Source organism: Zea mays, chromosome 1 (assembly GCF_902167145.1).
Source record: "Zea mays cultivar B73 chromosome 1, Zm-B73-REFERENCE-NAM-5.0, whole genome shotgun sequence".
NCBI lineage: Eukaryota > Viridiplantae > Streptophyta > Magnoliopsida > Poales > Poaceae > Zea > Zea mays.
Genome location: NC_050096.1, coordinates 54,935,461 through 54,962,286, shown reverse-complemented (window position 1 = coordinate 54,962,286; position 26,826 = coordinate 54,935,461).

Sequence of the window (26,826 nt, the reverse complement as noted above, 5' to 3'; positions counted from 1 at the left end):
AATATTTCTTGAACTTATAATGGTAGGGTAGCCGGACAAGCTCCCCCTTTTTCTTCTCCCCTGTAAGCTTCGGCATAGTCCACTCCTTCATAATTGGAAATACTCTGAAGGCCAGAAATTCCTACACTAAATCTCTAGTGCCAATGTGCTCTGCAATAGTCCTGGATTCAGCCAGCGCGAACGGGTTGGACCTTCTGCTGTCATATTGCATCGGGGTCTGGTTTCTCCGAAGACCAGTTCAAGTGGACTCTGTACCAGCTTTTCCTTGTCATCGTCAACTTTGACGTAGAACCATTCTGATTTCCAGCCTGCCGGCCACTTGCTTCGGTAGCTGATCACAGGGAATTTTGTGGTTTTCCGATAGGCAAAATTATAACAACCAAAATTTTCGTGTAACCCATCCTCTCTGGCCTTGGTTTGGTAATGTAGCTCGTGTACCCGGCAGAAACCTTCGGGAAATGCCTCAACCGCCTGGCTTCGGAGAGCCCAGATATAAACACTAAGCCTAACAATGGCGTTAGGAGTCAGTTGGTGAAAATAGATCCCAAACTTTTGTAGCACATCAGCAATCATCCTATTCAAAGGAAATCTCAAGCTAGCTTTAAGAAAACTCTTGAAAATCACTATTTCATCCTTTTCTGGCTTCGGGGTAGTTTCCTCTCCACTGAAGCGAATCAGCTTCTTCTCATCTTCGCTGAAGTAGCCCGACTTCACCATCTTGGGAAAATCAGCCTTGGAGATAGTCGACTTTCCGAAGTCCAGATGGCTAGGCTTGCTCGGTACTGTGATATTGTAATCACCGTCAGAATCAGCCTCCTCAATATCTCCTTGTTCTGCTTCGGCAGCGCCTTGTTCTGCTTCGGCAGCGGGAACTTCTTCCGAAGTCCAGATCGCTGCATTGCTTCCGAGATAGGAACAGTCTCCACACCTTCGGCTTCGTCTCCCTCACGCTCAACTCTAGCAGTAGAGCGTACTCTGGCCATTTAATTTTGAATTTCTTGAAAGATTTTTTGGAAATTAATAACCTTTTCTTCCGAAGCTCTCCTTCTGACGAAGCAAACGCCAAACAGGAGCTTCGTTTGAATGCGAAAGTCAAGCTTCGGCTATGGTTAAAATTTTTGGCAGCAAAACAGTGCAATAGCAATGAATGCTGTGGTAACTTCACACCTACCTGTCTGTTTATATAGTGCTGCAGGTAAGAAGGTGAATCGTCAGGATTTTTACACCAGACAAACAGTTGCTCGCACCCGCTGCGCGGTGGGCCGCAAAAACCAAATAGTGAACCTACACTGTGGGACCGCTCTGCGCTCAGAAACTGTATCGTTTCTCGACAACGAGCTCAGGGAAGGTGTTTTTCGAACCTTCGGCTTCCTGAAGTCTAAGAGACTTTTTTCACGGATCAAGCTCGTTACGAAAAACGATCTAGCACCACGAAGGGGCTACTGTTGGGACCATGCTTCGTCGCCGAAGGTCCTGCAGAAAGAAACAGCTTCGGCTGAAGCTGCTAGTACGTGATGCCGAAGGTGCCATTTCGTGAAGCTTCGGAATTATAAACCGACTTAAAGATAGAATGACCTTTTAGTCCATAAGAATCCGAGTCATTGTTGTAAACTTTTATGAGGGGTACGATTGTAATTCCTCACGGGCTGTGTCCTGTGCCTATAAATAGTGAACAGTATTCCTTTACTGTTCACGCATTCCTACAATTGTAATCGCATTACTCGGAAATTATCCTTTGTCAAGGCAGAGGTATAAATGTGTTTAAATATTATGTTTGAACATCTTAAATTTATATAGTATATAGATGATGCTATTTATTTCCAATTTGCTTGTCTTTAATGCTTTATGCCTTATGTTATTTTATATTATCTGTGTTAATTCAATTATGAAGGTATAACCTTCATAGTTCTGCCATTATAACCTTCGTCCGGAGTACATCCTTGGGGAAAAATAATGCTTCAGCGGACGAAGGGCATTGACATTTAACATTTTATGTTGCCTTGTTCTTAATTCATAGCATTTGAGAACAAGTCCCCAACAGGCTGAAAACGCAACGGTCAGCAGTAACGGCTATATCAACGGCTATATTGCATTTAATGCGTCGTCAGATGTCAGATAAAGCCAGTCGCGGACGGTCCGGTCGTGCACCCCGGACGGTCCGCGAGGACGCTATAATTCATTTTTCCGAACCTGTCACCTTCGGGTTTTTCGGTTCCTTACCTACAGGACGGTCCGCGCGAGGTCTCAGACGGTCCTTGCTTTTCCTCCGGACGGTCCGTAGTACAGACTTGGATTTTTGCATTGGTTCTGTCCGAGGGTCATCCTGGTGTTGCGGACGGTCCACCGCAAGGGCCCGGACGGTCCGTGCTTGGCCTGTTTTTTCAAAAAGCTTCTCCTGTCCGGAATAATCTACGGTATTCCGGACAGTCGATTTAGTATAGTTGTAGATGAACCTTTGGCACCTGTAAAACATATAATCTAGAGCAAACTAGTTAGTCCAATTATTTGTGTTGGGCAATTCAATCACCAAAATCAATTAGGAACTAGGTGTAAGCCTAATTCCCTTTCAATCTCCCCCTTTTTGGTGATTGATGCCAACACAAACCAAAGCAAGTATAGAAGTGCATAATTGAACTAGTTTGCATAATGTAAGTGCAAATGTTACTTGGAATTGAGCCAATATAAATGCTTATAATATATGCATGGATTGTTTCTTCATTTCTAACATTTTGGACCACGCTTGCACCACATGTTTTGTTTTTGCAAATTCTCTTGAAAATCCTTTTCAAAGTTCTTTTGCAAATAGTCAAAGGTAAATGAATAAGATTTTGCAAAGCATTTTCAAGATTTGAAATTTTCTCCCCTTGTTTCAAATGCTTTTCCTTTGACTTAAAACAAAACTCCCCCTAAATAAAATCTTCCTCTTAGTGTTCAAGAGGGTTTTAAGATATTAGTTTTGAAAGTACTACTACCTCCCCTTTTGAACACAATAAGGTACCAATTTGAAATTTACCAATTGAAAATCCTTAGTTTTAAATTAGGTGGTGGTGCGGTCCTTTTGCTTTGGGCTAATACTCTCTCCCCCTTTGGCATGAATCGCCAAAAACGGAGTCATTAGAGCCCTTCGAATTACTTTCTCCCCCTTTGGTCATAAATAAATGAGTGAAGATTATACCAAAGATGGAGTCCTTTTGCTTTGGACTCTCTCCCCCAAGGATGGAGAGTTGCCCGGAGCGACGGCGAAGGATGAGTTACGGAGTGGAAGCCTTTGTCTTCGCCGAAGACTCCAATTCCCTTTCAATACACCTATGACTTGGTTTGAAATAGACTTGAAAACACATTAGTCATAGCATATGAAAGAGATATGATCAAAGGTATATAAAAGAGCTATGTGTGCAAATTAACAAAAGAAGTTCCTAGAATCAAGAATATTTAGCTCATGCCTAAGTTTGTTAAAAGTTTGTTCATCAAGTGGCTTGGTAAAGATATCGGCTAATTGATCCTTAGTATTAATGTATGAAATCTTGATATCTCCCTTTTGTTGGTGATCCCTTAAAAAGTGATATCGAATGGCTATGTGTTTAGTGCGGCTATGTTCAACGGGATTATCCGCCATGCGGATTGCACTCTCATTATCACATAGAAGAGGAACTTTGGTTAATTTGTAACCGTAGTCCCTAAGGGTTTGCCTCATCCAAAGTAGTTGCGCGCAACAATGGCCTGCGGCAATGTACTCGGCTTCGGCGGTGGAAAGAGCTACGGAATTTTGCTTCTTTGAAGCCCAAGACACCAAGGATCTTCCCAAGAACTGGCAAGTCCCCGATGTGCTCTTTCTATTGATTTTACACCCCGCCCAATCGACATCCGAATAACCAATTAAATCAAATGTGGATCCCCTAGGATACCAAAGCCCAAACTTAGGAGTATAAACTAAATATCTCAAGATTCGTTTTACGGCCGTAAGGTGAGCTTCCTTAGGGTCGGCTTGGAATCTTGCACGCATGCATACGGAAAGCATAATATCTGGTCGAGATGCACATAAATATAGTAAAGAACCTATCATCGACCGATATACCTTTTGATCGACGGATTTACCTCCTTCGTCGAGGTCGAGATGCCCATTGGTTCCCATGGGTGTCTTGATGGGTTTGGCATCCTTCATTCCAAACTTGCTTAGAATGTCTTGAGTATACTTCGTTTGGCTTAGGAAGGTGCCCTCTTGGAGTTGCTTTACTTGAAATCCTAAGAAGTACTTCAACTCCCCCATCATTGACATCTCAAACTTTTGTGTCATGATCCTACTAAATTCTTCACATGTAGACTCGTTAGTAGACCCAAATATAATATCATCAACATAAATTTGGCATACAAACAAGTCATTTTCAAGAGTTTTAGTGAAGAGTGTAGGATCGGCTTTTCCGACTTTGAATCCATTAGTGATAAGGAAATCTCTAAGGCATTCATACCATGCTCTTGGAGCTTGCTTGAGCCCATAAAGCGCCTTTGAGAGTTTATAGACATGGTTAGGGTACTCACTATCTTCAAAGCCGGGAGGTTGCTCAACATAGACCTCTTCCTTGATTGGTCCATTGAGGAAGGCACTCTTCATGTCCATTTGATAAAGCTTGAAGCCATGGTAAGTAGCATAGGCCAATAATATACGAATTGACTCAAGCCTAGCTACAGGTGCATAGGTTTCACCGAAATCCAAACCTTCGACTTGGGAGTATCCTTTGGCCACAAGTCGAGCTTTGTTCCTTGTCACCACACCATGCTCATCTTGCTTGTTGCGGAACACCCATTTGGTTCCTACAACATTTTGGTTAGGACGTGGAACTAAATGTCATACCTCCTTCCTTGTGAAGTTGTTGAGCTCCTCTTGCATCGCCATCACCCAATCCGAATCTTGTAGTGCTTCCTCTACCCTGTGTGGCTCAATAGAGGAAACAAAAGAGTAATGTTCACAAAAATGTGCAACACGAGATCTAGTAGTTACCCCCTTATGAATGTCGCCGAGGATGGTGTCGACAGGGTGATCTTGTTGGATTGCTTGGTGGACTCTTGGGTGTGGCGGCCTTTGCTCTTCATCCTCCTTGTCTTGCTCATTTGCATCTCCCCCTTGATCATTGCCGTCATCTTGAGGTGGCTCATTTGCTTGATCTTCTCCTTCATCCATTTGAGCCTCATCCTCATTTTGAGTCGGTGGAGATGCTTGCGTGGAGGAGGATGGTTGATCTTGTGCATTTGGAGGCTCTTCGGATTCTTTAGGACACACATCCCCAATGGACATGTTCCTTAGCGCGATGCACGGAGCCTCTTCATCACCTATCTCATCAAGATCAACTTGCTCTACTTGAGAGCCGTTAGTCTCATCAAACACAACGTCACAAGAAACTTCAACTTGTCCAGAGGACTTGTTAAAGACTCTATATGCCCTTGTGTTTGAATCATATCCTAGTAAAAAGCCTTCTACAGTCTTAGGAGCAAATTTAGATTTTCTACCTCTTTTAACAAGTATAAAGCATTTGCTACCAAAGACTCTAAAATATGAAATATTGGGCTTTTTACCGGTTAGGAGTTCGTATGATGTCTTCTTGAGGATTCGGTGTAGATACAACCGGTTGATGGCGTAGCAGGCGGTGTTGACCGCCTCGGCCCAAAACCGATCCGAAGTCTTGTACTCATCAAGCATGGTTCTTGCCATGTCCAATAGAGTTCTATTCTTCCTCTCCACTACACCATTTTGCTGTGGGGTGTAGGGAGAAGAGAACTCATGCTTGATGCTCTCCTCCTCAAGAAAGCCTTCAATTTGTGAGTTCTTGAACTCCGTCCCGTTGTCGCTTCTAATCTTTTTGATCCTTAAGTCGAACTCATTTTGAGCTCGTCTTAAGAATCCCTTTAATGTTTCTTGGGTATGAGATTTTTCCTGCAAAAAAGAATACCCAAGTGAAGCGAGAATAATCATCCACAATAACTAGACAGTACTTACTCCCGCCGATGCTTATGTAAGCTATCGGGCCGAATAGATCCATGTGTAGGAGCTCCAGTGGCCTGTCGGTCGTCATGATGTTCTTGTGTGGATGATGGGCACCAACTTGCTTCCCTGCTTGGCATGCGCTACAAATCCTGTCTTTCTCAAAATGAACATTTGTTAATCCTAAAATGTGCTCTCCCTTTAGAAGCTTGTGAAGATTCTTCATCCCAACATGGGCTAGTCGGCGGTGCCAGAGCCAACCCATGTTAGTATTAGCAATTAAGCATGTGTCGAGTTTAGCTCTATCAAAATCTACCAAGTATAGCTGACCCTCTAACACACCCTTAAATGCTATTGAATCATCACTTCTTCTAAAGACAGTGACACCTACATCAGTGAGTAGACAGTTGTAGCCCATTTTGCATAATTGAGATACAGAAAGCAAATTGTAATCTAAAGAATCTACAAGAAAAACATTGGAAATTGAATGGTCAGGAGATATAGCAATTTTACCCAATCCTTTGACCAAACCTTGATTTCCATCCCCGAATGTGATAGCTCGTTGGGGATTTTGGTTTTTCTCATAGGAGGAGAACATTTTCTTCTCCCCTGTCATGTGGTTTGTGCACCCGCTGTCGATTATCCAACTTGAGCCCCCGGATGCATAAACCTACAAAACAAGTTTAGTTCTTGACTTTAGGTACCCAAATGGTTTTGAGTCCTTTGGCATTAGACACAAGAACTTTGGGTACCCAAACACAAGTCTTTGACCCCTTGTGCTTGCCCCCAACATACTTGGCAACTACCTTGCCGGATTTGTTAGTTAAAACATATGATGCATCAAAAGTTTTAAATGAGATGTCATGATCATTTGATGCATTAGGAGTTTTCTTCTTAGGCAACTTAGCACGGGTTGGTTGCCTAGAGCTAGATGTCTTACCCTTATACATAAAAGCATGATTAGGGCCAGAGTGAGACTTCCTAGAGTGAATTCTCCTAATTTTGCTCTCGGGATAACCGGCAGGGTACAAAATGTAACCCTCGTTATCCTGAGGCATGAGAGCCTTGCCCTTAACAAAATTAGACAATTTCTTAGGAGGGGCATTAATTTGACATTGTCCCCCTTTTGGAAGCCAATGCCATCCTTAATGCCAGGGCGTCTCCCACTATAAAGCATACTACGAGCAAATTTAAATTTTTCATTCTCAAGTTCATGCTCAGCAATTTTAGCATCTAATTTTGCTATATGATCATTTTGTTGTTTAATTAAAGCCATGTGATCATGTATAGCATTAACATCATTATCTCTACATCTAGTACAAATAGAAGTGTGCTCAACGGTAGATGTAGAGGGTTTGCAAGATTTTAATGCAATATATCATTTTTAGTTGTAAGGTCGGAAATTGTAGCATTGCAAACATCTAATTCTTTAGCCTTAGCAAGCAATTTTTCATTTTCAATCCTAAGGCTAGCAAGAGATATGTTTAATTCTTCAATCTTAGCAAGCAAATCATCATTATCATTTCTAAGATTGGGAATTGAAACATTACAAGCAATAGAATCAACCTTAGCTAACAAATTAGAATTCTCATTCCTAAGGTTGTCTATAGTCTCATGGCAAGTGCTTAGCTCACTAGATAATTTTTCTTATTTTTCAACTTCTATAGCATAAGCATTTTTAACCTTAACATGCTGTTTGTTTTCCTTGATTAGGAAGTCCTCTTGGGAGTCCAAGAGATCATCCTTCTCATGAATGGCACTAATTAATTCATTTAACTTCTCCTTTTGTTGCATGTTTAAGTTGGCAAAAAGAGTACGCAAATTATCTTCCTCATCACTAGCATTATCATCACTAGAGGACTCATATCTAGTGGAGGATTTGGATTTAACCTTCTTCTTTTTGCCGTCCTTTGCCATGAGGCACTTGTGGCCGACGTTGGCGAAGAGAAATCCCTTGGTGACGGCGATGTTGGCGGCGTCCTCGTCGTCGGAGGAGTCGCTTGAGCTTTCGTCGGAGTCCCACTCGCGACAAACATGGGCATCGCCGCCCTTCTTCTTGTAGTACCTCTTCTTCTCTTTTCTTCTCCCCTTCTTGTCATCGCCCCTGTCACTGTCACTAGAAATAGGACATTTTGCAATAAAATGACCGGGCTTACCACATTTGTAGCATACTTTCTTGGAGCGGGGTTTGTAGTCTTTCCCCCTCCTTTGCTTGAGGATTTGGCGGAAGCTCTTGACGACGAGCGCCATTTCCTCGTTGTCGAGCTTGGAGGCGTCGATGGGTGTTCTACTTGGTGTAGACTCCTTCTTTTCCTCCGTCGCTTTGAATGCGACCGGTTGAGCTTCGGACGTAGAAGGATCGTCAAGCTCGTTAATCTTCCGTGAGCCCTTGATCATAAATTCAAAGCTCACAAAATTCCCGATTACTTCCTCGGGAGTCATTAGTGTATATCTAGGATTACCACGAATTAATTGTACTTGAGTAGGGTTAAGGAAAATGAGTGATCTTAGAATAACCTTAACCACCTCGTGATCATCCCATTTCTTGCTCCCGAGGTTGCGCACTTGGTTTACCAAGGTTTTGAGCCGGTTGTACATATCTTGTGGCTCCTCCCCTTGGCGAAGACGAAAGCGACCGAGCTCCCCCTCGATCGTTTCCCGCTTAGTGATCTTGGTGAGCTCATCACCCTCGTGCGCGGTCTTGAGCACGTCCCAAACTTCCTTGGCGCTCTTTAATCCTTGCACCTTGTTGTACTCCTCCCTACTTAGAGAGGCGAGGAGTATGGTTGTGGCTTGGGAGTTGAAGTGCTCGATTTGGGCCACTTCATCCACATCAAAGTCTTCATCCCCTACGGATGGTACCTGTACACCAAACTCAACAACATCCCATATACTTTTGTGGAGTGAGGTTAGATGAAATCGCATTAAATCACTCCACCTAGCATAATCTTCACCATCAAAAGTTGGTGGTTTGCCTAATGGGACGAAAAGTAAAGGTGTATGTTTAGAAATGCGAGGGTAGCGTAGGGGAATTTTACTAAACTTCTTGCGCTCATGGCGCTTAGAAGTTACGGAGGGCGCGTCGGAGCCGAAGGTGGAAGGTGATGAAGTGTCGGTCTCGTAGTAGACCACCTTCCTCATCTTCTTTATCTTGTCGCCACTCCGATGCGACTTGTGGGAAGAAGCTTTCTTCTCCTTCCCCTTTCCTTTCTTGCGGGACTCTTCCGATGAAGCCTTCCTGTGGCTTGTAGTGGGCTTTTCGCCGGTCTCCATCTCCTTCTTGGCGTGATCTCCCGACATCACTTCGAGCGGTTAGGCTCTAATGAAGCATCGTGCTTTGATACCAATTGAAAGTCGCCTAGACGGGGGGGGGGGTGAATAGGGCGAAACTGAAATTTACAAAGTTAATCACAACTATAAGCCGGGTTAGCGTTAGAAATATAATCGAGTCCGCGAGAGAGGGTGCAAAACAAATCGCAAGCAAATAAGGAGTATGACACGCGGATTTGTTTTACCGAGGTTCGGTTCTCGCAAACCTAGTCCCCGTTGACGTGGTCACAAAGACCGGGTCTCTTTCAACCCTTTCCCTCTCTCAAACGATCCCTCGGACCGAGTGAGCTTATTCTTCTCAATCAAACGGGAACAAAACTTCCCCGCAAGGGCCACCACACAATTGGTGCCTCTTGCCTTGGTTACAATTGAGTTGATCGCAAGAAAGATTGAAAGAAAAGCACGATTGCAAAAGCCAAGCGACAAGAGCGACAAATAACACACGGATCACTTTCTCTCTCAAATCACTAATCACTAATGATCTCTTTTCTCAATTGTGAAACTTGGAGAGATGGAGGCTTTGAATGTGTCTTGGAATGAATTTCTAGCTCTTGTATTGAATGTTGAAGGTTGGAATGCTTGGGTGAAGTGAATGGAGGTGGTTGGGGTTGTATTTATAGCCACCAACCACTTCCTAGCCGTTGCTCCATTCTGCCGAGCGCGGACGGTCCGCCCGCCTGGTCCGGACGGTCCGCCCCTGTAGATCAACGGCTGAAAACGCAACGGTCAGCAGTAACGGCTATATCAACGGCTATATTGCATTTAATGCATCGTCAGATGTCAGATAAAGCCAGTCGCGGACGGTCCAGTCGTGCACCCCGGACGGTCCGCGAGGACGCTATAATTCATTTTTCCGAACCCGTCACCTTCGGGTTTTTCGGTTCCTTACCTACCGGACGGTCCGCGCCTGAGGCCGGACGGTCCGTGCGAGGTCTCAGACGATCCTTGCTTTTCCTCCGGACGGTCTGTAGTGCAGACTTGGATTTTTGCATTGGTTCTGTCCGAGGGTCATCCTGGTGTTGCGGACTGTCCGCCGCAAGGGCCCGGACGGTCTGCGCTTGGCCTGTTTTTTCAAAAAGCTTTTCATGTCCGGAATAATCTACGGTATTCCGGACAATCGATTTAGTATAGTTGTAGATGAACCTTTGGCACCTGTAAAACATATAATCTAGAGCAAACTAGTTAGTCCAATTATTTGTGTTGGGCAATTCAATCACCAAAATCAATTACGAACTAGGTGTAAGCCTAATTCCCTTTCACCGTTCGAGGGACTGCATTGCGTACATCTGCCTGCATCGACTGCGTACGACTACATCGAACATACACACGGGATGTCTTGTGTGAATGCAACCACCGATGCCTTGAGCATTGGTCCCTTCATAGGGTACATTCAGTTCTTAGTAATTGTGCATGTTTTACTATTGTTTACTGCTTATGTGAGTAGTGGTACACACATGCACATACATGTCGTCACATACATCACTCTAGTTTTCTGGATTAAATTAAAACTGAAAATGCCTATTTCTCTAACATGCACCTTATCTGAATGTTAACATGCTTTCTGGAATTGTTCTTTTTGAACCTAAGTGAGTCAGGACCTAACCAATCGTGAGAGATCAAAGGTCAATAGTTTAAAAAATTGTTCAGTCATCAAACATGTATAATTTCTAAAACTTTTAAAACTCCTCCTCTGCACCTATCTCTTAACGAGAAGCTCTAAATGTACAATGATTATCGGCCTTCCTGACTCTTTATCTTCCTAACATCTTGGATCGACAGTGGCAAACACGCGCCAACGCTATGTTGCATTGCGACTATGAACATGACTGTGACCACGCCATGCCATGCCACACCTCACCATGCCTCACCATTTCATACCTTGGCTCGGTGGTGGTGGTGGCACATGCATGTGTGTTGCTAGCGCGTCTTGGCCCTTTTTCAGCCACTTAATGTAGACTGGCAAGCTCAATCATATAAACCATGTAACCGTCCCATGAACTATCCGTACAATACTAAAGATAAGAGAACACTTGTTTAATACACAATTTTAGAATTATTAAATATTTTAAATGGACCAAGACCTAAATACTAACAATCCCCACCAAAATCCAACTATGTATTAAACAATCTCAAAGTCACTATTCTTTGATATACTTGGGTTTCGGTGGAGACTATTAAGTTTAACATGCACCTAGAATAGAGGTTACACTCGTTCACAACTAAACAATGGACTATGTCTTGAATTGATTGTTTTGCATGAAGTGGGTTTTACCAAGTTCTTTTATAGTACTAGGCTACTACAAGCATCCTTTAGGTTTGAAGCTTGTAAGTCACACTTCAAAGCCTTTGATGAGTATCTAGAGATTACTCACACTCATAAACTATGATTAGAAGTCAAACTTATATAGTTGTGTTCCTTGTATGATGTTCTATAAGACAACATTCCTGGTTAGGTTAGCCACTTTGATCACATTAAGAACTTAATCAACCCATCATACACTAAAGGAGAAACATGCACATGAGATCACCTAGAGCGGGGTGAATAGGTGATCCTGCAAAACTTTACTCAAACAACACAAACTTGATCTAAAATATGAGTTAGAGTGAATTAAAACTAAGTTTGAGAGTCAAGAAGATGAGAGAAGCTACTTTCACTTGATTGCTCTATCAAGATTTAATTTAGACTTAGAGCAATATCACAAGGGAAGAATTGGAACTAAGAAGAGATAAAAATTGCGATAAGGTAAATGGCACAAGAGACACGACAATTTTTATCTCGAGGTTCGGTAAAGCATAATATGCTTGCCTACTCCACGTTGTGGTGTCCCAATGGATGAGGATTGCACTCAACCCCTCTCAAGTGATCCAAAGATCAAACCTGAGTACCATAGTTCTTCCTTATATCTCACAATATCCGGTTGTGTGGAATCTCCACAAGTTGGAGTCTTTCATGCCTTACACAAGAGGTTACAATCAGAAACCGGAGTAAGGGAGGGATTGGAGTACACACACAAGAGCACAACTGTAACACCCAGAATTTGGGGGTATAAAATTTCTTTTCTAATATCCACCAAATTCAGGTGTTACCCTCTGCTTCACTTGCTTTTCTTCTCTCTTTGTTGTTTCTAAATAATGGATATTAATTTTATTATATATATATATATGTGTGTGTGTGTGTGTGTTCTCCTCTCGTCGAACTCGTTATATGTTTTGTGTCATTTTCGTGAGGTCGTCAAACCGCATTTCCTCCTTGTAAACGTTGTGATGCTCGCACAACTGCAACCCCTCTATTTCATCTACCATCGCCTACCCATGTCTAACTCAGTCCCCGTCATACATTGTTTCGCGCAACTCGTCGCGCAACAGTCTCCTTTGTTCGATCCGAACATGATCTGCGACAAATTTTGCAGCCGCCTCCGTATTCTTTTTATTTTTCTATAAATATATCCCTAGGCGTCACATAACCCCTCGTCTTGCCCTTAGATCCAGATTGCGCAAGTCTTCGGTTACCAGGTATGTTACTTTCGCCCTTCTCTTCCTACGTTCGTCTCTGCGCGCGCGTAGGCAGGCCGACCCGACTGCGTCCTCGCCCCTTGCCCCTGCGTCCTCCCTGCGCGCAGCGCGGCCAGTGGGTCGCTGCCGTTGCGGCCGCGGCGCGGCCAACGCCCGGCGGCCCGATCCGTCGTAGCTAGCCCCAGCGCGACTTGCAGTCCAGCGCGGCCAGCCCCGCGGCATCCTTCGCGGAGACCGGTCGTCGGCGAGCCTTCCCAGCCACCTGCGCGAGCGCCTCTGCGCACTAGGCCAGCGAGGCGAAGCCCCCTGCCCCCATGCGACTGGCCCGGCGTCCCGGCGCAGGTGCGCGCGGCAGCCGGCGCGACGGCCTGATGGCCAGCCAGTGCGCACACACCCAGGCATCAAGCGCCCTGTTCCCTGCGCGCGGTCGCAGTTAGCGTTGCCGGCATGCCTGTCGAGCCCCCTGCCGCCACGCTTGGCAGCCATGGCTATGCCCCGCAGACGTTCGCCTCTGCATGCCGCGTCGCCGCTGCTCCGGCGAGCCTTCGCCAGCGTCGTGTCCTCCACTCCCCCACGCGATCCCTTGCCTGCAGCCGAAGATCTGCCAGCGCCATGCTCTTCGTGTGCATGCTTGGTCGTGCACAGGAACAAGTCTGTGCCATGCAGCCCAAGGGAGAAGAAAACAGGAACCCCTGCAGTAACCGTCCGTACAATCGTGCATGCATGAGGGAAGAAGGAAACCGTCTAGTGGACCCCACTTGCATGCATCACGTCTTTACAATTTACCACCTGCATGCCATCTTTTTTCCCTCACGATGAAATCCCTGCCAGCATCGACTAGAGAGGAAAACCAGCCTCATGCATAATTGTGGCCATGTGTCAACCTTTCATTGGCCTTTCTGGTCTGTGGGATCTTCTGTGGCCGCAACCATGTAACCCTCTGTGTGGCCTATTTCTCGGCCAATAGAATCATGCCACGTCGCACTAAACCCGCGGTTTATTAATTATGTGTTACCTTTTGTGTTAGACGTCCGAATTATTCGGCTTCAACTCCATTATAAGGTCGTACGTCTATTAAAAACATTATTCTATCGCAACACATGTTTCTGTTTAGTTAATAATTATTTATTCGACGCTTATAAAAATAACAATATAAATAAAACTAATTTATAACTTACGCTTTGTAAACATGTGTTAATGTGATTAACGTCAACTTAAATGTTTTGATTTAATACTTATTTAATGTAGATGTGATATCAGTTATTAGTTCTCGCATGCCACTTCTGTTCTAAATTAATAATTTAGACGCTACGAATTCTATGTAACATAGATATAACTTGCCGAGCTTTGAAATGTGATTTCTACTCAAATTATGATTCAGATTAAATCTAAATTAGATATTATTCTGAAATATCTTTCATATATGTTTTATATTAATTGAGATCAACTTAGGAATATAGGTTTATGTGCTAGGAATATTATTTTGTCATAATACATGTTTTTGTTAATTATCCAGTTAATCGTTTATCCAAGGTTTATTTAAACGACATTCTAATTAAAATTAATGTATAGTTTTTAAATTATGATTTATAGACACAAGTTAATGTGGTTAGTACCAACTCTGATGTTTTCAATTAATATTTGTTTAAGGTAAATGTGACGTATGTTTAGCTTTTCTCGCGTGTCGCACGTGTAGTTTCGCGCGTGGTCACGTGTTGATCCGCGCATCGTTCACGTGCTGTTGCACGTACTGTTTCACGCGCGTCGTTTGGACGTGTCGCTCGCGTGCTGTTCACATGGCGTCGCGCGCATTGTTTCGTGTGCCGTCCGCGTGTTGTTTCACGCCTTGTCACGTGTTATTCACGTGTGTCGCGCGCCTTGCCGCGTGTCGTTCGCGCGTATTGCGCGTTATCCGCGCGCGATATTAAATCATTCTTTTATAATCACTCACGACGATTAATTAACTATTTGTTTAGTTGTCCATTATTAAAATAGTGAATTGGTCAAAGCTAAGCGCTAGCCTTGATTTATAGTTGATAAATATCAATTAATAAAACTATGTCGAACTAAATATTCTAACTAATATTATGTTAGTGTAAACGCGATAACATGTCGACCGTAGCTCCGACTAGCGCGTTTCTTTTCCTCGCGTGACCGTAAAAGCGATCTCTATTTTATATTACATGTTTTTATAATGGTTTCCTTGGTATGGTGTAATGCTCTCATGCATGTGCGTTTGTTGCTTGTGTCTGTTTCTTGTTTGTTGCGCGTCACGAATAGATTGCCATCTGTTCCCAAGCTTCGAAGAATCGACGATCAAGATTTGGTGAACCACTGGTCTTGAGATCAAGCTCTTTGAGTTCTATGAGATTTAAGACCCTGAGCATCTGTTTGGTGAAGGCAAGTGTCCTCTGACCCATTATGTCACATTTACTTTATAATACACTGTCCCGCATACTATGAACAACCTAAGGATTTACTAGCTTTCTATTTACCTTGTCCTTGATTTACCTTTTGGGTTACTATGGTTAGCTACATGCTAGCGCTTTACTTTAATCAATGAACATGATGAGATACAATGATGATACTATGATTTTATTCTGGATATGATGATATACTTGTGGCATTTAAGGGGACTCGGGCTGTTTCCCGAGTACCTCTCCGTAAGGACCTGTTCGTTGAGAGACCACCCGGGATAACAGTGCAACCATGAGGGTGAAATGGGATGCCCTTAGCTAATTAATTAGAGGAACTAGAGGTGTAGTTGCTTCGCCGTCGTGTCGTCAATGGGGTCCAGGCACAGTGCTTGCTCTGCCGAGGCTGAGTGCCGAGGTTCTTTCGTTTTGTTTTTGTTAGTCACCCTCCTGCGGGGAGAGGTACTGTGTTTATCAAACTGGAGAAACCTAACGAGCGGCTATGACCTCTAGAGAATCTTTGTAAAGGCTACGTAGTGATACCCTGCCGGACCACCTAGGAAGTGATCAATGGGGAGTCATGATCCCCGGGCAAAACGGGAATCACGGCTCATGGGTAAAGTGTGCGACCTCTGCAGAGGGTAATGGAACTGATATATCAGCCGTGCTCATGGTTATGAGCGGCCTTGGGATCCTCTTTGATTAGAGATACTTGATCAGAGATGGTTGGTTTACAGGTGGTGACAAGGATGATGGTTTTTTTATTATGATTATAGGAATGGTAAGTGGTATTCTTTCCGTTTGGGAAGGTTACTTTGGGTTAAGAACTTGGGTTAATGCTAAAACCTGGCTTCCTACTAGTAATAATAACCTGACCAACTAAAAGCAACTGCTTGACTTAACCCCGCATAAAGCTAGTCCACTACAGCCAAACGGGACATTTGCTGAGTACGTTGATGTGTACTCACCCTTGCTTTCACAAAACACCAGGTTGCCTTTGGTGCAATCTATGCTCAGGTAAAGAAGAAGGCGTCGAGGCGGATCTCCAGGAGTTCTAGGGCTTCTACGAGTTCGAGGATTAGGCAAGCGACCTCCCCCAGTCAGCTGCCTGTGGTGGGTTTATTTACGTTGGCTACGTTTCTATTCTGTGTACTTTGATTTTACTATGTAAATGACTCTAGTCTTTCATATTATTACTTACCCTTTATTGTTATTCGAAGCATTGTGCTATGATGAGTCATTTATGTAATCGCTATGTACGTGAGTTCTGATCTTGGCACGTACATGGTTCGCATTCGGTTTACCTTCCAAAACCGGGTGTGACATAAGTGGTATCAAAGCCGTGCTGACTGTAGGACCGCTGACCTAGACTAGCATTGGCCGTTTTAAGGACTTATTGATTATTATTCCACCTCATCCTTGATTTTGCTTCAAAATATTAGTCACCTCGACTAATTCTATGTTGTGCTCCTATATGCCCCCTTGCCAAAAGTATTTTATTCTAAGTATGGTCTATACTTTTCTCAATCTAGTAGATCTGATCTCACCTTGTGCTTGCGACATCTTTGTAGATGCCCCTTGACCATAATCTTCTTGTCTTTTGGGATTCTTTCCTCTTCCATCATTAAGTTGCTACCATCCGGTGAACTCTAATCCTTTGGTATTGACATACTCATATCCCTGAATTCTTTAATACTCTTGTTTCAAATACTTACATCTGAATTTCTCCCGCCTACTTAAACACTCTAGTTTATATGTCCATGAACTTCTTGTCTTCTGAGATCCCTTCCTATTCCACTGTTAAGTCGTCATCCTTTACCTTTTTCTTTTCCCTTGTCTGGGTATACCCGTATCCTTGGAATCTTGCATACTATTATTTTTATATATGCTTACCTTCATATCCCAATGTTTGTTTAAGACATTTCGGTTAACATGCTTTTGACTACCCTTATTTCTTGATGATCCATGAGCGACCAATCTATTTCACACATCCTTGATGATCTCATCGTTTCTTTATAACTTCCCTCGGTAATGAATTCTTACTTCAACCATTCTATTGAAACATCACCTATCTTACCTTGATTGTTTTCTCCACTTCGCCATTACGAGTCTTGCCTTAACTCTATCCTTTGTTATGCCTTTCGTTATTATCACCTTCGCCTTTGACACCTCTATATCTTACCTTGATGCCTATATTATACTTGTGCTCCAAAACCTTCTCTCTTCCATCTCAATTTTATAGTTGTATTTTATCTACTTTTCCCTTGGTCGTATCCTCTTCTTTGTCGCTTGCAAGTTTTTAACTCCATCCTTTGTTGTGCTCCGGTTGGGTATTACCTTTACCTTTCTTATCTCTTGATCTTACCTTGGTGATTATACTATGACCGTTCTCTAAAATCTCCAATCTCCTATTTCAATTTGAGAGCTGTGTTTTACTTATCTTACCCTTGGCTATATCCTCTTCTTTACTGCGTGTAAGCTTGGGCGCAACTCCATTATTTGTTGTACTCATTCCACTGCTCTTCAATGCCTTCATCTTTTCTCTCATATGCTTGTCTATTATCGCAGTTGACCCTTGCAACATTGATGTCTTCTACCTAAATGCATACCTTGAACTTACCCTTTAAAAGCCTCCCCTTTCTTTCAACCCAACTTGAGAGTTGCGAGTTACATATCTCTCCCTTGATTTCTTTTCACTTCTTGTTGCCTTACAAGTGTTGTCTTAATTCCATCCTTTGTTATGTGTTGTATTTGATATTACCATCTCCTTGTCATCCATCGATCTTGCCTTGATACTCATCTTTATTTTGGCTCTTTAAAAATCTCCTCCCTTCCACCTCAATTGGAGAGTGGCAATTTACCTATCTGCCCTTGGACGTACCCTCTCCTTTTCCACTTGCAGGTCTGTTTTATCTCCATCATCTATGGTACTTATATCCTTTGTTCTTATGCCCATTTACCTCCTCTCTTACATTCTTGTCTGTTATCATCCTTAACCCTTGTAATATCTATACCATTACCTTCATGCTTACCCTGAATCTACCCTTTGAAGCCTCCTCTTTTCCATCCCTGTTCAAGGATAATGCCTCACCTACTTCACCATTGATTGCTTCCTCTTATTTGACACCTTACAAGTCTTGTCTAAAATACATCCTTTATTGTGTGTTTGTCCGTTATCACCTTAACCCTTGTCTTCTCTCGATCTTTACCTGGATGCTTATCATGTCCCTGCGTTTTAAAGCCACCTCTCCCATTTCATTTCAAGAGTGATGTCTTACCCATTCCGCTCTTATTCGTTCCCTTTTCCTCTGTCACGTTGCAAGTCTTGACTTTTACTCGATATCACCCTTACCTTCCTAATATCTAGATCTTTCTATGATGCTTATCCTATGCCTATTTTTTAAAATATCACCTTTCCCACCTCGATTTGAGAATGGTGTTTTACCTATCCCGACCTTGGTTGCATTTTCTCCCTTGCCGATTACAATCCTTGCTTTAGCTCCATCCTTTATAGTGCTCATGCCCCTATTCTATATGTCTTATTATTCCCCTTGCCTTTCGATGGCCTTAGAATAGTTTCCCCTTGGTAAGGAAAGATTGCCATTTAATTAAAAGTAACGTATAGCAACGAGATGTTTGTTGTTGTATGCTTGTGTTGTTTGTCTTTGTGTTATGACTGGTTTGCTTCTTTGTAATGAGTGTTGATGTGTTGTGGCCCCCGGTCCGCAATAACATCAGTTCACTAAGTGAGTGCTATATAGTTAGGTAGCTGGGTGCTCTCCCTTTTCTCTCTTTAATCCGTCTACGCTTACCTTTCCTATCTATACCCTTTCCTCTTGCACCTATTTGGTTGGCAACCTCCAACTTCTCTTAATCAATCAAGATCAGAGTCGACAACATCTTCACCAAGTGTCTATCAATGCTCCTGTTAAGGGGGTTAGCCGCTAACCCCAATGAAGACAATGCGATCAACATCAACCAACAAGGTCAGAGTGGCGCAACGGAAGCGTGTGTGGGTCCTAGCCCATAGGTCCAAGAGATCCTCAAAAAATTGCATCGATCAGTCTCAAGCATCTGAAGGTCAAAGCAACTAGTCTGCAAGTTAAGCTTGCAGAGTGAAAAGCAACCCAAGAAAGCTGTGATCAACCAATAAACCAAACTCATTTTTCGTGCTAGCCTCTTCTTGAATCTCGAGGGCGAGATTCCTGTTAAGGGGGTTAGATCTGTAACACCCGGAATTTGGGGGTATAAAATTTCTTTTCTAATATCCACCAAATTCAGGTGTTACCCTCTGCTTCACTTGCTTTTCTTCTCTCTTTGTTGTTTCTAAATAATGGATATTAATTTTATTATATATATATATATATATGTGTGTGTGTGTGTGTGTTCTCCTCTCGTCGAACTCGTTATATGTTTTGTGTCATTTTCGTGAGGTCGTCAAACCGCATTTCCTCCTTGTAAACGTTGTGATGCTCGCACAACTGCTACCCCTCTATTTCATCTACCATCGCCTACCCATGTCTAACTCAGTCCTCGTCATACATTGTTTCGCGCAACTCGTCGCGCAACAGTCTCCTTTGTTCGATCCGAACATGATCTGCGACAAATTTTGCAGCCGCCTCCGTATTCTTTTTATTTTTCTATAAATATATCCCTAGGCGTCGCATAACCCCTCGTCTTGCCCTTAGATCCAGATTGCGCAAGTCTTCGGTTACCAGGTATGTTACTTTCGCCCTTCTCTTCCTACGTTCGTCTCTGCGCGCGCGTAGGCAGGCCGACCCGACGGCGTCCTCGCCCCTTGCCCCTGCGTCCTCCCTGCGTGCAGCGCGGCCAGTGGGTCGCTGCCGTTGCGGCCGCGGCGCGGCCAACGCCCGGAGGCCCGATCCATCGTAGCTAGCCCCAGCGCGGCCAACGCCCGGCGGCCCGATCCATCGTAGCTAGCCCCAGCGCGACTTGCAGTCCAGCGCGGCCAGCCCCGCGGCATCCTTCGCGGAGACCGGTCGTCGGCGAGCCTTCCCAGCCACCTGCGCGAGCGCCTCTGCGCACTAGGCTAGCGAGGCGAAGCCCCCTGCCCCCATGCGACTTGCCCGGCGTCCCGGCGCAGGTGCGCGCGGCAGCCGGCGCGACGGCCTGATGGCCAGCCAGTGCGCACACACCCAGGCGTCAAGCGCCCTGTTCCCTGCGCGCGGTCGCAGCCAGCGTTGCCGGCATGCCTGTCGAGCCCCCTGCCGCCACGCTTGGCAGCCATGGCTATGCCCCGCAGACGTTCGCCTCTGCATGCCGCGTCGCCGCTGCTCCGGCGAGCCTTCGCCTGCGTCGTGTCCTCCACTCCCCCACGCGATCCCTTGCCTGCAGCCAAAGATCTGCCAGCGCCATGCTCTTCGTGTGCATGCTTGGTCGTGCACAGGAACAAGTCTGTGCCATGCAGCCCAAGGGAGAAGAAAACAGGAACCCCCGCAGTAACCGTCCGTACAATCGTGCATGCATGAGGGAAGAAGGAAACCGTCTAGTGGACCCCACTTGCATGCATCACGTCTTTACAATTTACCACCTGCATGCCATCTTTTTTCCCTCACGATGAAATCCCTGCCAGCATCGACTAGAGAGGAAAACCAGCCTCATGCATAATTGTGGCCATGTGTCAACCTTTCATTGGCCTTTCTGGTCTGTGGGATCTTCTGTGGCCGCAACCATGTAACCCTCTGTGTGGCCTATTTCTCGGCCAATAGAATCATGCCACGTCGCACTAAACCCGCGGTTTATTAATTATGTGTTACCTTTTGTGTTAGACGTCCGAATTATTCGGCTTCAACTCCATTATAAGGTCGTACGCCTATTAAAAATATTATTCTATCGCAACACATGTTTCTGTTTAGTTAATAATTATTTATTCGACGCTTATAAAAATAACAATATAAATAAAACTAATTTATAACTTACGCTATGTAAACATGTGTTAATGTGATTAACGTCAACTTAAATGTTTTGATTTAATACTTATTTAATGTAGATGTGATATCAGTTATTAGTTCTCGCATGCCACTTCTGTTCTAAATTAATAATTTAGACGCTACGAATTCTATGTAACATAGATATAACTTGCCGAGCTTTGAAATGTGATTTCTACTCAAATTATGATTCAGATTAAATCTAAATTAGATATTATTCTGAAATATCTTTCATATATGTTTTATATTAATTGAGATCAACTTAGGAATATAGGTTTATGTGCTAGGAATATTATTTTGTCATAATACATGTTTTTGTTAATTATCCAGTTAATCGTTTATCCAAGGTTTATTTAAACGACATTCTAATTAAAATTAATGTATAGTTTTTAAATTATGATTTATAGACACAAGTTAATGTGGTTAGTACCAACTCTGATGTTTTCAATTAATATTTGTTTAAGGTAAATGTGACGTATGTTTAGCTTTTCTCGCGTGTCGCACGTGTAGTTTCGCGCGTGGTCACGTGCTGATCCGCGCATCGTTCGCGTGCTGTTGCACGTACTGTTTCACGCGCGTCGTTTGGACGTGTCGCTCGCGCGCTGTTCACATGGCGTCGCGCGCATTGTTTCGTGTGTCGTCCGCGTGTTGTTTCACGCCTTGTCACGTGTTATTCGCGTGTGTCGCGCGCCTTGCCGCGTGTCATTCGCGCGTATTGCGCGTTATCCGTGCGCGATATTAAATCATTCTTTTATAATCACTCACGATGATTAATTAACTATTTGTTTAGTTGTCCATTATTAAAATAGTGAATTGGTCAAAGCTAAGCGCTAGCCTTGATTTATAGTTGATAAATGTCAATTAATAAAACTATGTCGAACTAAATATTCTAACTAATATTATGTTAGTGTAAACGCGATAACATGTCGACCGTAGCTCCGACTAGCGCGTTTCTTTTCCTCGCGTGACCGTAAAAGTGATCTCTATTTTATATTACATGTTTTTATAATGGTTTCCTTGGTATGGTGTAATGCTCTCATGCATGTACGTTTGTTGCTTGTGTCTGTTTCTTGTTTGTTGCGCGTCACGAATAGATTGCCATCTGTTCCCAAGCTTCGAAGAATCGACGATCAAGATTTGGTGAACCACTGGTCTTGAGATCAAGCTCTTTGAGTTCTACGAGATTTAAGACCCTGAGCATCTGTTTGGTGAAGGCAAGTGTCCTCTGACCCATTATGTCTCATTTACTTTATAATACACTGTCCCGCATACTATGAACAACCTAAGGATTTACTAGCTTTCTATTTACCTTGTCCTTGATTTACCTTTTGGGTTACTATGGTTAGCTACATGCTAGCGCTTTACTTTAATCAATGAACATGATGAGATACAATGATGATACTATGATTTTATTCTGGATATGATGATATACTTGTGGCATTTAAGGGGACTCGGGCTGTTTCCCGAGTACCTCTCCGTAAGGACCTGTTCGTTGAGAGACCACCCGGGATAACAGTGCAACCATGAGGGTGAAATGGGATGCCCTTCGCTAATTAATTAGAGAAACTAGAGGTATAGTTGCTTCGCCGTCGTGCCGTCAATGGGGTTCAGGCACAGTGCTTGCTCTGCCGAGGCTGAGTGCCGAGGTTCTTTCGTTTTGTTTTTGTTAGTCACCCTCCTGCGGGGAGAGGTACTGTGTTTATCAAACTGGAGAAACCTAACGAGTGGCTATGACCTCTAGGGAATCTTTGTAAAGGCTACGTAGTGATACCCTGCCGGACCACCTAGGAAGTGATCAATGGGGAGTCATGATCCCCGGGCAAAACGGGAATCACAGCTCATGGGTAAAGTGTGCGACCTCTGCAGAGGGTAATGGAACTGATATATCAGTCGTGCTCACGGTTATGAGCGGCCTTGGGATCCTCTTTGATTAGAGATACTTGATCAGAGATGGTTGGTTTACAGGTGGTGACAAGGATGATGGTTTTTTTATTATGATTATAGGAATGGTAAGTGGTATTCTTTCCGTTTGGGAAGGGTACTTTGGGTTAAGAACTTGGGTTAATGCTAAAACCTGGCTTCCTACTAGTAATAATAACCTGGCCAACTAAAAGCAACTGCTTGACTTAACCCCGCATAAAGCTAGTCCACTACAGCCAAACGGGACATTTGCTGAGTACGTTGATGTGTACTCACCCTTGCTTTCACAAAACACCAGGTTGCCTTTGGTGCAATCTATGCTCAGGTAAAGAAGAAGGCGTCGAGGCGGATCTCCAGGAGTTCTAGGGCTTCTACGAGTTCGAGGATTAGGCAAGCGACCTCCCCCAGTCAACTGCCTGTGGTGGGTTTATTTACGTTGGCTACGTTTCTATTCTGTGTACTTTGATTTTACTATGTAAATGACTCTAGTCTTTCATATTATTACTTACCCTTTATTGTTATTCGAAGCATTGTGCTATGATGAGTCATTTATGTAATTGCTAAGTACGTGAGTTATGATCCTGGCACGTACATGGTTCGCATTCGGTTTACCTTCCAAAACCGGGTGTGACAACAACGCATCAACAACACGCACAAATGCAAAGAATAGAGCGCAACAACAAAGTGACAGGGTAACAACTCAGAAAATGCGCTGAAATCTTTCTCAAACACTTCGGAGGCATGGTCGTGGAGTCTTAGAGTTGTAGTGTGCTCAAAGTATGCTTGGTGTAATGCTCCATGCGCATAGGGGTCCCTTTTATGGTCCCAAGAGGCCTAGGAGCCGTTGAAGTCCCATTTGGAAGGCCCTGGTTGCCTTCTGTCTGCGGGTGCACCGGACTGTCCGGTGGCGCACTGGACAACCACCGTGCAACGATCACCAAATCACTTGACTAGCTATCTTCCTTTTCTGGGTGGGCACTGAACTGTCCGGTGGCACACTAGACATGTCTGGTGACCCTTCCCGACCGTTTCCTGCTGACGTGGTCGACACTGATTGCGCGGCTGACCGTTGGCGCGAGCGAAGAGTCGTTGCTCGCCTAGCGCACCACACATGTCTAGTGCACACCAGTCTGTATTTTTAGCCAGCGAGCCTTGGTGTTTTCTAGAGAATGGCTCGTTGGGCTAGCCGACCAGACATGTCCGGTGCACATCGGACTGTCCGGTGGTGCCCACTTTAGCCCACTTCTCCTGTCTTGAGCCAAACTTCTTCCCATCCTTTTTAGCTCGTCTTGAGAAGTTCCCTAGCACTTAGAAGAACATTGTTAGCACCTAAAACAATTGACTAAGTGCTAGAAACATACCTTTATATCACTTTGATTCATAGAGGTTTGCAATATGCCCATTCTCAAGCCCCAAAAGTGTTTTTCCTATTTTCCTCAATCTTTTGGACTTGATTGCTTCAATTTACTTTATAAACACATGTGCTCATGCTCATATGTATAGTGTTAGTTCATAGTGGTGTGTTGAGCAGTTAATCACCAAAACACTTAAAAATAGCCCAATGGCATATTTCCCTTTCAGCTCCTCTAATGATGAATACTTTAGTTAAAGAGGTCTCTCTCTATTAGTCAACCATTAGCTTGTTTCATCATTATACTTCATAGGATCTTCGATCACATAGAATAGGTTACCATTATGGTATGACTTCAAGTGGTTCTCAAGCTTATCTCCCTCGATGCACCTTATATCACATTACATGATAGACCCTTTGTAAATTCATCTGCCAAATTTTTAGATGTATGGACATAGTCCAACGTAATTACTTTAGAGTTCCTCAATTTTTTGATATACTTCAATCACCCTTTCACATGCCTCATAGTTTTCATGTTATCCTTAGAACCGCTCACTTTGATTATCACAATTTATGGAGATAGCCAATATTTTTTTAACTATTGATATATCCATAATGAGTTCATGAAGCCACTCAAATTCAACTATGATAGTATCTAATGCTGTGAGTTCTGCTTCTATTGTTGACCTCATTAAAATGGTTTGTCTGTAAGACTTCCATGAAACAATGTCACTTCCAAGTGAGAAAATCTCATGTACATTAGATATCTAGTTTGCATCACAATAACCCTCTAGTATCCTCGGGTACCTTGTACAGTGGATGCCATAACTCATAGGTGTTGTTTGGTTCACATATTTGTAACGTGATGGGTAACTGATAACATTAAATCATGTTTGTTTAAGTCTAACTATAATCAGATACTATACTAGGAACTGATATTGACCTATTCAAACTTGATATCACTGGTACTCGAGTGTGAATCATTACCACTGTCATTTATGTTACATTTCATGAACTAAACAACACTATAGTCCCTTTTACATAGTCTAATACCATCTCAAGGGTATGCCAATGATTATCTCTCAGATTAACCTCCACCTAATGAATGACAAGACCATGTGTGACAATCAAGGAAAGTAAAACATGTATGGTCGTTATATGGCAATTAGTGAAAATATATCAAGATAATCTTCACCTTATTTTTGGGTATAACCTTGGCCACAAGCCTCGCCTTGTACTTCTCAATAGTACCATCATGCCTAAGCTTTTTCTTGAACACTCATTTACATCATATAGGCTTGCATACGTAACAACCTCCCAAGTTTCATTAGCCATAATTAAGTCTATCTCACTCTTAATAGCTTCCTTCCATAAGTTAGCATAAATTTATGATTTTTGGGGTATCATCCACAATGTATATTACATAGTCTTCACTAAAAGACTTTGCAGTCCTATGTCTCATACTCTTTTGAGTGACTATAGTATTATCCTCTTCTAAATTTTTGACATGGGTGTCAATATGATCATGTATTACTGGTTCATGTATCTCATATATAAAAGATTCAAGGCTAGAACCGCTAGGTGTATTTTTATATAAAGTTCACTCTTAAAAATGTAGCATATTTGGACCCTATAACTATACCAACATTCATATCATGTACTCTAGATTTTTTTATTAAAAATATATAACCCATGTTAAAATTATATCCAAGAAAAACATAATCAACAACTTTTGGTTCAAGCTTTAGTTTCTTGTTGATTGGTTGTTTTACCTTGGCTAAATAACCTAATGTTCGCAGGTAAGGGAGATTCAAACTTTTTCTTCTTCAGTTCCTTAAATGGTGTAATTTCTTCGTTCTTTTTTAACACTCTATTCATGAAATGACACACTATCATAATTGCCTCACCCCATCATTCCGTAGATAATCTCTTTGTCTCTAACATGGTATTAACCAATTTAGTTAGAGTGTGATTCTTCCTTTTAGCAAGCCTATTATATTGTGGTGATTATGGCGATGTACTTTTATAAATAATACCATGCTCCACACAGAACTCAGAAAATTCATTTAAAAATATTTTCCCCGCGAACAGACATTAACTATTTAGTTTTCTTCTCAAGTTGATTTTCTACCTCAACTTCGTATTTTGATTTTAATAAGTACACGTAGAAGAATCTAGTGCAATCATATATAACTGTCATGAACTGTATTTTGCCACATTTGGTCAACTCGTCATTCATTTAATAGAAATCGAAATGGATTAGTTCTAACAATGCCAAGTCCCTCCGTGTAGTAGACTTCTAAGGCATGTGAGGTTGCTTCGATTACACACACACATGCCACTTAAAACCTTTGACTAAATCAAATTTTAGGATTA